At 38.0% G+C, this 12020-nt stretch overlaps 1 pseudogene; it reads right to left on the bottom strand.

Annotated features, from left to right (window-relative positions):
* Positions 1–3025: 3025 nt before the first annotated feature.
* LOC130455706 (U4 spliceosomal RNA) lies at positions 3026–3141 on the bottom strand (annotated as a pseudogene).
* Positions 3142–12020: the final 8879 nt, after the last annotated feature.

The raw sequence follows: 12020 nt of genomic DNA on the forward strand, positions 1-12020 counted from the left end.
AAGGCAAATTTTAAATACCAAACAAATAAAAATGAGAGTCTGAAAAGATATCTCAGGTATTTCAGATCCAGTTATCCTTCCTCAGTGACCAAAGAGATCTCAGCAGACTCATAAGTAGGAATTTTGGGCCAACGCAATTTCATTTAAGGGAAAGGACATAAAGTATAATTTACTCCAGGCATCTAATCTCACCAGGGAATGTGGTAAATCATCCTTCAGAGAATGTAGTCTTAAAACATACAGCATAGCTTATGAAGCATGTCTCCTGTGAGTGGGACCCATAGAGGTGGTGTCATATAATATTTATGGCTGGCAAAGGATGTCAAGGCAGTTTGGATGCCAGGGAGGAGAACAATTACAGGAGGAAGAATGCTCCCTGGTTTATCACACCCTGGGATGAAGTCTCGGGTGCCTCACTCTAATTATGGCTCTGGCTTAGGGTAATAATGCTACAGAGAAAATGGCAGTGAATTTGGAGACAGAAAATCTGGATTCTAATCCTAGCTTTGCTACCTGGTTGACCTTGGGTAAAATATTTTGCCTTCCCATCTCTGTTTCCTTTTCTATAAAATGAGTGAACTGGGCTATTTATTCTACAAATACTAAGGACTTACTGCAAGAAAGGCACTGGGCAATATGCCAGGATGTAGAGTCAAAACAATATAGTCCCTGCCTTCAAGAAGTTTACATTGCACAGGGGAATATAACACGTAGGCAGCAAATTCAAGTAAGTGCAAAGTATTTACAGATGAATACAGCATAATTTCAAGAGGGAGAGAACTAAAAAACTGAGAGGATTAGGCAAGCCTTTGTACAGCCAGTGGCACCTGGGCTATTCTCCCAAAGAAGCTCGGAATTCTGTGAAATAGAGGGAAAGAGGGAGAGCATTGAATAAAAACATTGAGGAGAGGAATAGAATCTCTAAGGCTCTTCAGACTCTAAATTCTACAATCCTATGGCCAGTACAAGTCCACTCTGTAGTGAAAGTAGACCATACATATTTAATGGGGTCTATCAGGAGATGAGCAGCATCCATCAAACAGCACCCAGGCCCTTGGCTTTATTGAATTCCTGAGTCCCTTAAGGAAGAGCACCCTGGTTTCTAACAGAGAAGGATGTTACTTACCAAGAAGGAGGAGTCACCCTGCAGAGGCGATACAGTGATGTAAGATGTCCCCCATATGTGCACACACATACACACACACATACACACACACATACACACACACACACACACACACACACACACACACATACACACATATTCCTTCTCTTTCTTGCTAGACATCTGCCTCACAGCCCTGACCTATCAGTCTGAATGTGAACTGGAGGTTCCCTTACACCTCCAGTGTTCTTGACCTTTCCTTAGCTATAGAACATAATTCTACTGGGCTCTTGCCCCTGACATCTGTCTGCTGGCTCTGCTTAATCTTCTCTCTCCCAGCTACTGACATGGGCTTTCTGAGTCCAATTTGATGACCTGATATTGACTCATAATACTCCCTTTGCCTTAATTTTCCTATCTCTGAACTTCTTCAGTTCCCAATAGTTCTACAGGATGGGCTGAGACTTTCCTTACCTTCTCTTTCTCGTCAAGAACTCTCTGCCCATTCTCATCCCTTATCGACATCTCAGCTCTTCTCTCCCTGAAGAAGTCTTTCCCTGTGAGCAGAAGGGAATGGAGAGGTCTAAAGAATGTTCTCATGTCTGGCCTTTGAGAATATGACTCAAGGACTGGCTTTCCCTAAAATAGCCGACACCACTACCACCACCACCTCCACAATGTCTGAAATTGTCACCATTTATTGATGACTCCACTATCAAGAGGCATTTCCTTCTGAGAGATGTGGCACTTTAGCTAAATGATTCAGGAGTGGAGATAATTGATCTTATAAATCCCCTACTCCCCCTTCCCTTCCTCCGTAGCTTTAAGTATGCTGTCTCTTTCATCTGAGTTCTAAAAGAGAGAGAGGGAAAAAAAATAATGTACATTAATTACCCACCAAGTATTGGCTCTGGGAAATGACAGGGGGAATAAAATCAAAGCATTAATGATTTTTTTAAAAGTCAAATGCATAAGTAATTTAAAATAGAGGTTGAACTGAATGTAAAAGAAGAAATTGGGGGAATGGTACCCAGCTCTAGAAGTTCTCCAGAAGGTTGAGTACAGCTCTGATACCCAGGAAGTTTATGGTCTTTGCAGTGAAATCTGCTCTGTCCCCACCATCACCAACAAACCCATATTAACTATATGTGTGTATGTATATATGTGTATATATAGAATATGTGTGTGTATTGTAAGGGGGGAAAGAGTTTATATAAAAAGGTTGAACTTGATTATTTTAAAATAGGGTTGCCAGGAATTTAAATAATTCCAAAAAATTTTTATTTACAATTTATTTACAAAATGTAGAAGGAGTGAAGTTTGAAAATCAGAGAGAGAATAGGGCAAGACATTGAGCTTAAGCACTAAGTATTTTGCTCTGACCCCTGGCTTAAAAACAGGCAGGGGAGTTTAGTCCTTAACTGGAGATGCCTTGGTCCTTGCATCCAAGGACCTGGGGATGTAGGGAGCCTCTCTCAAGAGGATAGGTCTCTCCTGAGGCTAGTCTCTTCAGAAAATCCAAGAAAGGAGTCAGCTCTTTCACTCACCACGTGTCAGTCCAAAGGGGAGAGATTCAAGGACAGTCTCACCACATCTCTGGTCCAATCAGCAAATTTTTCACCAGCCTCCAACTTGAACTCAGAACTCCAGAAGAAGATGAAGAAGGAAGACTCCCCAAAGGAAGTTGTCACTCCCTTTTTAAAGATACTTTCTTTTGCGTCACTTCCTGTGCCTTCCTCCACTTTTATGTGGACAAACCATAGTCTAAAGCCCTGCTTAGGACAGGAGGCAGTCAGTCGATTCTCATTCATCACTCACCATTGCACATGTGGGTCACAGACCTCCCCACTCAACTGTAAGTAGGGTGTTTACACTTTTGGTGATTAAATCTAAAAATGGGCTGGGGAGTTAATTTAATCTTCACAAGCAGGGGAGAGTTAAATTTAATCTTTACAGTATCTACTACAGTTTTCAATGAGCAATTCTCATGCCTCAGTTAAACTTCATTGACTTCAATACTGCCACTGCACAAAGCTATGTGTATCTAGTACAAAGAGTGGTAGTGGGGCTGACATTCAGAGATATAACTGAGTTATATAACAGAGCTCTGATCCCAGAATATCCCTTTTTAAATTAGCATCTATTGGAATGGGACTCCACAAAGAGTATTTCAACCAAAAAGATGGGGAAAGGAGGATAGAGGAGGCCCATAATAACTTAGGTAGGCAGGATAGGAGAGAATGAGCTTTTTATCTTCCACAAGGCATATTTTATATGAGCCTTCTAAAAACATTTCTAATCAGCACTTTTGAAAGGAAGTTCAGACTCTAGAGTACCAAAAAAAGTGAAGATGAATGGAGGGAATTAAATGGATACTTAAATTAAATGGATATTTCTTGGGAAATTATTTTAAATGAAGAAATGATAGAAGTTTTTTCCAAAAGAGAACCTAGAATTTCTTCTCTTTACTGTCCTTTTTTATTTTAAATTGTTCCATTTTTCCAGGTCCTTTCATTATGGAATCCTTGTGGAATAGTCCCCAGTGTACAATATTGTCTCCATAACTTAATTGTGAACTCCTTGAATGTCTCATTTTTTTTTCTTCCTCTTCTAAGGAACCTAATACAGGCCTTTGTGTAACAGGATATGTTGAATACATGAATAACTTTATTCTATCAGAAAAAAAAAATAAGGTTTTCGTCCTCCTCTGCTCTCATAGAACTTTATGTACCATATTTGCACCTGTAGGAAGCAATATGGAAGAGCAAATGGAGAATTGGCCTCAAATTCAGGAAGATCTAAATTCAAATCCTAATGTTTGTGCTACCCCAGGGAAGACATTAAACTTTCCAGTACTCTGGGCAACTTTGAAAAACAAGTTGAAGAGAAAATACTAACATGCATTAGTAGAAGATATTCCCTCCTCTGGGAGTTCTCTGTATCAATCCCTTTCCTATTTTACTAGTAGGACAAGGAAATAACATTTACAAAGTACTCCTGAATTCATCAAAGCATATGACAAAAAACATCTCCTGCTATCCAGGTGTTTATGATCAGGAGACTCCAAATAGATGGTTGTACAGTTGGGTGGATTTAGAATTGATTGAATGACAAGACCTAAAGAATTAGTGATTGATGGTAGAGGCAGGGGAAAGAGACCTGAGTCTGAAATTAGGAAGGCCTAAGTTCAAATCTCACTTCAGGAACTTATTAGCTCTGTAAACATGGGAAAACCTCCACCCTTTTTCTGTTTCTTCATCTGACATGCAGATAGTAATAGTACCTACTTCCCAGGTTGGTTGGGAGGATCAAATATGATAATAATTGTAAAGTATTTAGCAGAGAGCCTAGAAAATAAGAGGCATTATGTAAATATTAATGATGATGATGATGAGGGTTAAATTGGATAGAGATCTTTAGTGGAGGACTCCCTAGGGATTTGCCTGTTTTGTTCAACATTTTTACCAATGACATGAAAGGAGACAAATTATATATTTTTAAGAGTTACAGCTGTCTCAAACCTGGTTGTGATGGCTAATATTTTGAGTGGAAGAGTTAAGATCCATAAAGATTTCACTGGGTTAAGATAATGATGCATCTTGGACTATAATGATGGTTTCCTAATTGTTATCCTGATTTTTTTCCCCTCTCCAAATCCATACTGTCCACAGCTGTGAATATGTGAATTTCTAGGCATAAGAAGGGCCACATCCTTCCCCATTGAATGTTAAAAAATTGTTTGTACATGAAATTGGGGGAGAATAAAATATCAGCCACTGTGATATCCAGAGGAAAGCTGCATATGGGGAGGTGTTGCCTGAGTTATACTTTGGAGGAAAAGAAGGATTCTGAAAGGCAGAGATGAGAAGGGGATGTGTTCCGGACATAGGAAAAAACTTCTGTGAATATGCGAGTGAAGAACAAGATGTGGATGAAGTACGAGAAAATATCAGAGAACATCTATTAGCCCAAATTGGCCAGAATTTAACATATGGAAAAAGAATTGATGTGAAATAAGAATGAAAACTTAGTCTGGGACAGATTAGATCTTAAACCTAAACTCAGATGTTCAAATTTAATTCAGAGACAATAGTAAGGCCTTAGAGTTTCTGTTTTTAAGTCAGAAGAGTGATGTGATGAGACTTGTGCTTTAGGAAATTTATTTTGACAGGTGTTTGAAGATTTTCTTGAAGAAAGGAAACACTCGAAGAAGAGATACTAAATAAGAGGCTCTTAATATAGTCCAGAGGACAGGTCAGCAGGTGATACAGTGTATAGCATGCTGGACTTGGAGTCCAGAAAGACTGAGTTCATGTCTTGCCTTAGACCCTCATTAACTGTGTGACCATTGACAAGTCACTTCACTACTGATACATCCATCTATTTAACTGTAAAATAGGGATAATTATAGCCTCTATCTCCTAGGGTTGTTGTAAAAACATTTTAAATGAAATATTATAAAGCATTTTGCAAACCTTAAAGCGATTATATAAATGAGAACTGCTATTATTAGGTCATCTGGACCTGAATCTGGGCAATATCCATGTGAGTGAAAAGATGGGAGTAGATACAAAATATGGCATAGTGAACATCTGGCAAATGTTATAGAGAGTTAGGGAAAAGGAAACTGTTGAAGATGACTTAGATCATGAGCCTGAGTTCCTAGAAGGATGCCAGTACCAGAAGAGCAAGGAAGTTAGAATCTAGAACAGGTTAGGGCCAACAAAAGGATTTTTGTTAAAGACCTTTTGAGTTTGTGTATCATTGAGACCTCTAGATAGAGATGACCATTGGTGATAAGAGATCTGGAGCTATAAAGAAAGATAGAGTTTAATACACTGTGGATACCAACAGAGTAAACAAAGCAAGCCTCGTAGTATCTCAGGTAACTGGGTAAAGTTTCTACAAGGAAATTGCTAAAAGAACATCTATTAGTGATCCCAGAATGAATTATTACAATATGGAGAAATCAAATCAGGCAATCGTTTTTGTTTTTTAATAAAAGATTTAACATACTAAGGGAAGAAGGAAAAAATACAATTTGCTAATTGGATTCCATGGACTCAATAGATAATGGTCCATCTGGATGGGAATATTCACACATGGCTACTTTGGCTTCCTATAATTATGTCCTTGCCTTACTGAAGGATTTTGGTATCATAAATAAGCCCAAAGTATTTAAGAGCCTTCAAAGTGTTCATTGCTATTTTTGTAGGCATTTTATGACTAGAGTAGTGTGGTATAGCAGAAATACCCTGGTATTTAAGAGAGCTGGGTTTGAGAATCAACTTTGACAAAAGTTATATAATATATAATAATTATATAATATATAAAATAATATTAATCATATTTCACTGCTCACTTTCCTTTTTTGTAAAATGAGAATAACAATATTAACACTACTTCACAAGATTGCTTTGGAAAGGAAAGTATTTTGCAAAACCTAAAGGGCTACAGAAATGTGAACTATGATTAATTTTATGATTTTCTTGTTTGAGAAGAATTCTGAATTCTTTGAAGGCATGGACTGAATCTTGTTCAATTCAGTGTGTTTCAGTACAATTCACCAAACATATATTAATCATCTATTGTATGCCAGTCTTTGGAAAAGGAAAGTCAAAACTGAAACAGTTCAGTCAATAAAATTTGAACATTAAAAGGATTAGCATACATGCAAGTAAGTAAATACAAAGAGGAAACATGGTCGTGGAAAGCTCTAAAGAAAGAAGATTTGGGTTCAGATCTAGCCTCTGCTACTATCAGTTTAACTCTGGACAAGTCATAATCGCCCAGGGCTTCCGTTTCCTCTTCTGTAAAATGAAGGGATTGGACTAGATATCCTCTGAAGCCCCTTCTCCTTTGAGATCTATGATCATAATATAAAGTATTTTTAAGAGGGAGAATGTGCTAATAATTAAGGAAGTCAGAAAAGGTCTTCTGTAGGAGGAGGCACCCAAGTTGATGATACTAGGAATTCTATGTGTACATCTATGAGGGAGTGAATTCCAAGCTGATGCAAAAACTTGGAGGTAAGATGAAATATCCCATAACAGAAAGCGGTATATGAAGAGGGGTATAGACAACTGGCATAACCATCAAGATTCCAGACTTATCTCCATTCCAAGACTTATAAGAATACTGACTGAAGTGGAAGATCCCAGGCAAGGTCTCTGATAAGCAATAAAAGCTGGGGAAATGCAGATGGAGGAAAAGATGAATATGGTCCTCTCCTTGATGAGTTGACCAGAAAGGGCCAGTTTGCTACATGGGTATAGTTATAAACAATGAAAAGGCAAAATGAATCATAGCAGTGGACAAGAATGTGAGATGCTGAGAAATACTTCCAGGATCCTAAAGTTCAGAATTTAAAAGGCACTCTAGAAATTTAACCAGATTCTCCTCAATCCCCTCATACTCCTTAATGATAACCACAGTGGTCTGGGTCAGTTACTACAGCTAGGAGGGGTATAGTTTAAGATGAATTTGGCCAGTAGTAATGATAAACTCTCCTAGAGAAGGAACCAGACATGTTGGTTGTGCTCCATCACCAGCTCCAACTGGCATAAGCCTAGATAATCATTGGAGACTACATAATAGACACAATCACATATACACATATATACATTTCTATAGCATAGGCACTAGGGATAAGGGACTCCCACAGCACACAACTTGGAAGTGTCTAACAAAAGCCCACATTTGACCCCAGGATCTGGCTCTCTATCCAGTGAGCCATTTAGCTGCCCTTAACATAAACTTTTTAAGTGTCAAAAACAGGAGGTAGAGGAGAACTGGACATGCCAACTAAAAAAGATTATCTACCACTTATTGAAATGGCATCCAAACTTGGCTTGACATGCCACCATTATTAGTGTCAGGCAAAAGCCACTCCTTCTTGATCAGTCCTTTAATACAGATGACTGAGTCCTGGGATCTAACCTAAACAACATTCCCAATTTCTTTAGAGGAGAATATAATTAATGGGCTTGTCAAACAAAAAGTAACCTAAATGGAATACGTGATCCCAATTATGAAGGTACGTGCCACAAGGTCAATGATTCTGTCCATTACTAGCTGGACATTTCAAATAAATTAATTCATTGCTCCTTAGAATTTCATAGAACTGATTTTTTTTTTTTGCTGCAGCTTTAGAGATCCATAGACACGTACAGTTATTTTTTTTATATATTATTGGAAGGGAATGGAGTCTCTAAGCCTGGGGATTTAAGAGGTCCAGAGGCACAGCACTGATGCCCTAGGGAATGAAGTGCTAGGTTTGGTTGAGGATTCTTCTGATGTCATTCTGTATTTGGAACTTGGTAGGACCAATGCTAGAAGAAACTGTGTTAAGTTTCAAGCCTACTCCTAGAATCTAAGGTGCTGTGGGGGAGAACATGTCTAAGGTATTTATTAGGGGGAAATGTTTGAATGCTTGTTTTTGCTAAATATTCCAAGTAAATATTGCTTTGCAAAACCTTACGGCTAAGTGATTAAATGGAACTTGATAGTAAGGAAGGGGAAGAGAAATATAGCTGATGGGGGCTCAGGCCAGTAATAGAGAAGAGAACTCCACAGATCAGATGGAGTGGCCTTCTCAGAAATAAAGAAATTATAAATGTATAAAATTTATAAAAATTGTGAAAAATTTGTGAAATTATGAAAACAAAATTAGAAATTATGAAATTATGAGCTCTTAGAAATTACATGATATCATTGTGATAGAGACATTTGGTAAATAGTGAGTTGGGAGTTTAGCACCATCAGGAAAAGTGTTCTCAGACAGTCCTCTGAGTCATGGCATACAGGAGGAAAAAGAAACTCAGTATGGCTTGGAGGAGTGGCTTGGACTATCCCTTCACTGGTACTACATCATATTGATAGCATAAGCTCTAAAGAAAGATAGGACCTACAAGGGCAAAGGAATGTTGGGTGATTCCTTCACCTCTGGCATCCAATAAAAGACTATGCTGTTCCCATAGCAGCTCCAAGGTCTTTCTCCTTGTGTGGGGTCAAATTCAGAGTCAAACTATAAGTTTGGGAGGCTTTTAAAAAGCCTCCAGGAAGATAAAGGCTCATCAGAGAGGGAAGGAGAGTTATCTTGACTGTTTGTAAAGATCAGGTCGGAGCCAATCATATTTTCTGTTGAGTTAAATAAAAGCTGCCCTATATTTGATGTTTTTTCAGCTTGGATGTTTACATGGGAATCAAGTGCCCTCAGATCAGGAGTTCTTAACTTTTTTTGTGGCATGGATTCCTTTGGGAAACTAGGGATTGCCAAAATCCTCTTCTTAAAATAATAGACTCCTCAAAATAATGTTTAGAGTTGCATAAAATAAGATACCTAGGATTACAGAGGAAATCAACTATATTGAAATAGTTATAAAAATATTTAAAACAACAACTTTATGGAGTCCAAGTTTCAAAATTCTCACATTAGAACAAAGTGAGCTAAATTCTGATGTTTCCAAGGGAAAACCTAGGTTGGGGGAAAATGAGACCATGATTACTGAGAGAGACACTCGATATGAAACCTAGCCCATGTGAGGCCTTTGAGCTAAGGGGGAACCTTAGCCCAGTGCTTTTATTTTTTTGAGAGGGAACTGATTTGATAATGGTCACACAGTGAATTTCAGGCACTCAAGACAATAATCAACAAAGCACTCCAGCTGTTTTTTTCTAGAAAAGTTTCCAATTCATTGATGAATGAGTTAAAGAAAAATAATAGTTTACAATTCTTACTCTCACTAAGAAAAGGAATATAGGGAGCCGGAGTCTCTACTCTCCCCCCAAAACCCATACCCATCCAGAACGTGAGAAAACCACCACCCATCAGTGAAACAGTGAGGGACCAGGAGCCTGATCGAAAATGGGAATTTGTCTCCTCTTATAACCTCTAGCACAGAATCCCTTTCTCACCTGTCTAGGGACATGAAACTATTCATGCTACCTTCTAGGTACACCTGCCTCCCAGGTACTTATCATAAACATGACTTAGGTTAGCAAGGCTCATGTAGGAGCTGGCTGTTCCATCCAGAGAACAGTTACAGCCAGAGTCAGCAGGAGAGGCACAAGCTGGAAGAAGGAGCAACAGCCATATCTAGGGGTAATGAGCAGACTATGGGGCCCAGGCACCTGGAAAAAACAACAGTGACTCCTCCAGCTCTCCAGCTGGAAGATTGCTTAACCATGGCAACTTGGAGAGGCTGTGCAGAGAAGATAATTCACACTGCACATTAGGGGAGAGACATGTTATAATGGAAAGAAGATTGTTCTGAGAGGCAGGACATCTGGGTTCTCGGACTACATAACCTCTGGGAAGCCTTGTCTCTTCTCTGGGCTTCACTTGTGTCATCAGTAAAATCAGGATTGGTTCTAGATGAACTCAAAGGGTGATTTATGATCTGAAATCCCTTCCAGTTCTGACCTTCCGTAGAATCATAGATTTCATCAACAAGCCATTAGTCATTGTTCAGCAAGCATTGAGTAACTCTCTATGATATACCCAGCACTGTGCTAAGCACCAGAGAAGTAGAAAAAGGCTGGCTATGAGAATTCATATCCTAAAAAAAGAAGGGATGTTGGAGGCCACATAGACCAATCACTTCATTTTTTTTTCATTTCTTAATGTCCACATTATAATAAATTTTATTAGCAATCTCATCATGGCCAGAGGAAGGGGTCGGGTCTCAAGAACTGTTATTTTCAACTCACAAAACATAGTGTCTTTAGCTTCTTTACTATTGACAGGACTTGAATTTGATCCATAGATATATTTAAAGTGAGATATACAGAACATGATTAAGATCTCCAAATAGCCTGCTTGATTTCAATAGAAAATGAGTGGAATTAAATACAAACTGCAAATATTTCTTAGTTTCTCCAGTTAAAGAAACCATGCTAAGTCATACTACTTTTTTTTTTCTAGTATAAGCACCAATCAAAAAAAAATTTTTTTGAGAAGCTATGCTCCAGCATGGATGCAAGTAGCTATAGAAAGAGGACAATGGTTGACTGTTGTCAATGCTAAACACAATTACTGTCAAGAAGCAAAATAAAACTGATGCTCGGATGACTTTATTAAGCAAGTTCACTTGTTAAAACAGCTGTTTTCCTACCTAGTGCATTTAACCAGACAAAGTTAAGACTCCTCATAGAAGCATGATGAATAAGAATAGCATAGTAAATATATAAGTAATAGTAAGAATATTAATAAATTCTAATTTATAATATCATTGAATTATTAATAATGTAATGTATTATAATGTTATATGTGTTCTATTTATAGTGTGTGTGATAATATGGAAATATATAAATAATTATTTAATTATAATTAATAATAATAACTAGTATTTATGTAGCTCCTACTATGTGTCATATACCATATTAAGTACTTTATAAACATTACCTCATTTGATCATCACATTATTGTTTTATTTATGCTCATTTTACAGTTGAAGAAACTGAGGTAAACAGAGGTTAAATGGCTTGCCCCAAGTCACACAATTAGTATATCTGAGTCTGATTTTAACTCAGATCTTCCTGACTCCAGGCCCAACACTCAATCTACAGCATGAATTAAGCTGCCACAGAGGAGGCCCCTCTGTGGGATGGGGTCAAGGCAATGTCTGAATTCACAGTGTTCACTCCAATTTAGATGATGGCTTTTGGGGATTCATAAGCTTGGCTCAGGTCCTAATGCAAAGCCTATTCTCCAAATAAACACTTATCCCTGAAGAAAAAGAGAAGATAGGGTGAGAGGAATAGGGCTCTATTTGGAACTGACAGAGATAAAATAGAGCCAACATTTGATGTGGGAACCCATCTGGAAAGTCCAAGAAAAGTGTTTCTCAAAACTGAATTCATTAACAAACTTGAAATGATTAAGGCAGATGACATGAAGATGGAATGATCAGAA

This window comes from Monodelphis domestica, chromosome 7 (assembly GCF_027887165.1).
Source record: "Monodelphis domestica isolate mMonDom1 chromosome 7, mMonDom1.pri, whole genome shotgun sequence".
NCBI classification, from domain to species: Eukaryota; Metazoa; Chordata; class Mammalia; order Didelphimorphia; family Didelphidae; genus Monodelphis; species Monodelphis domestica.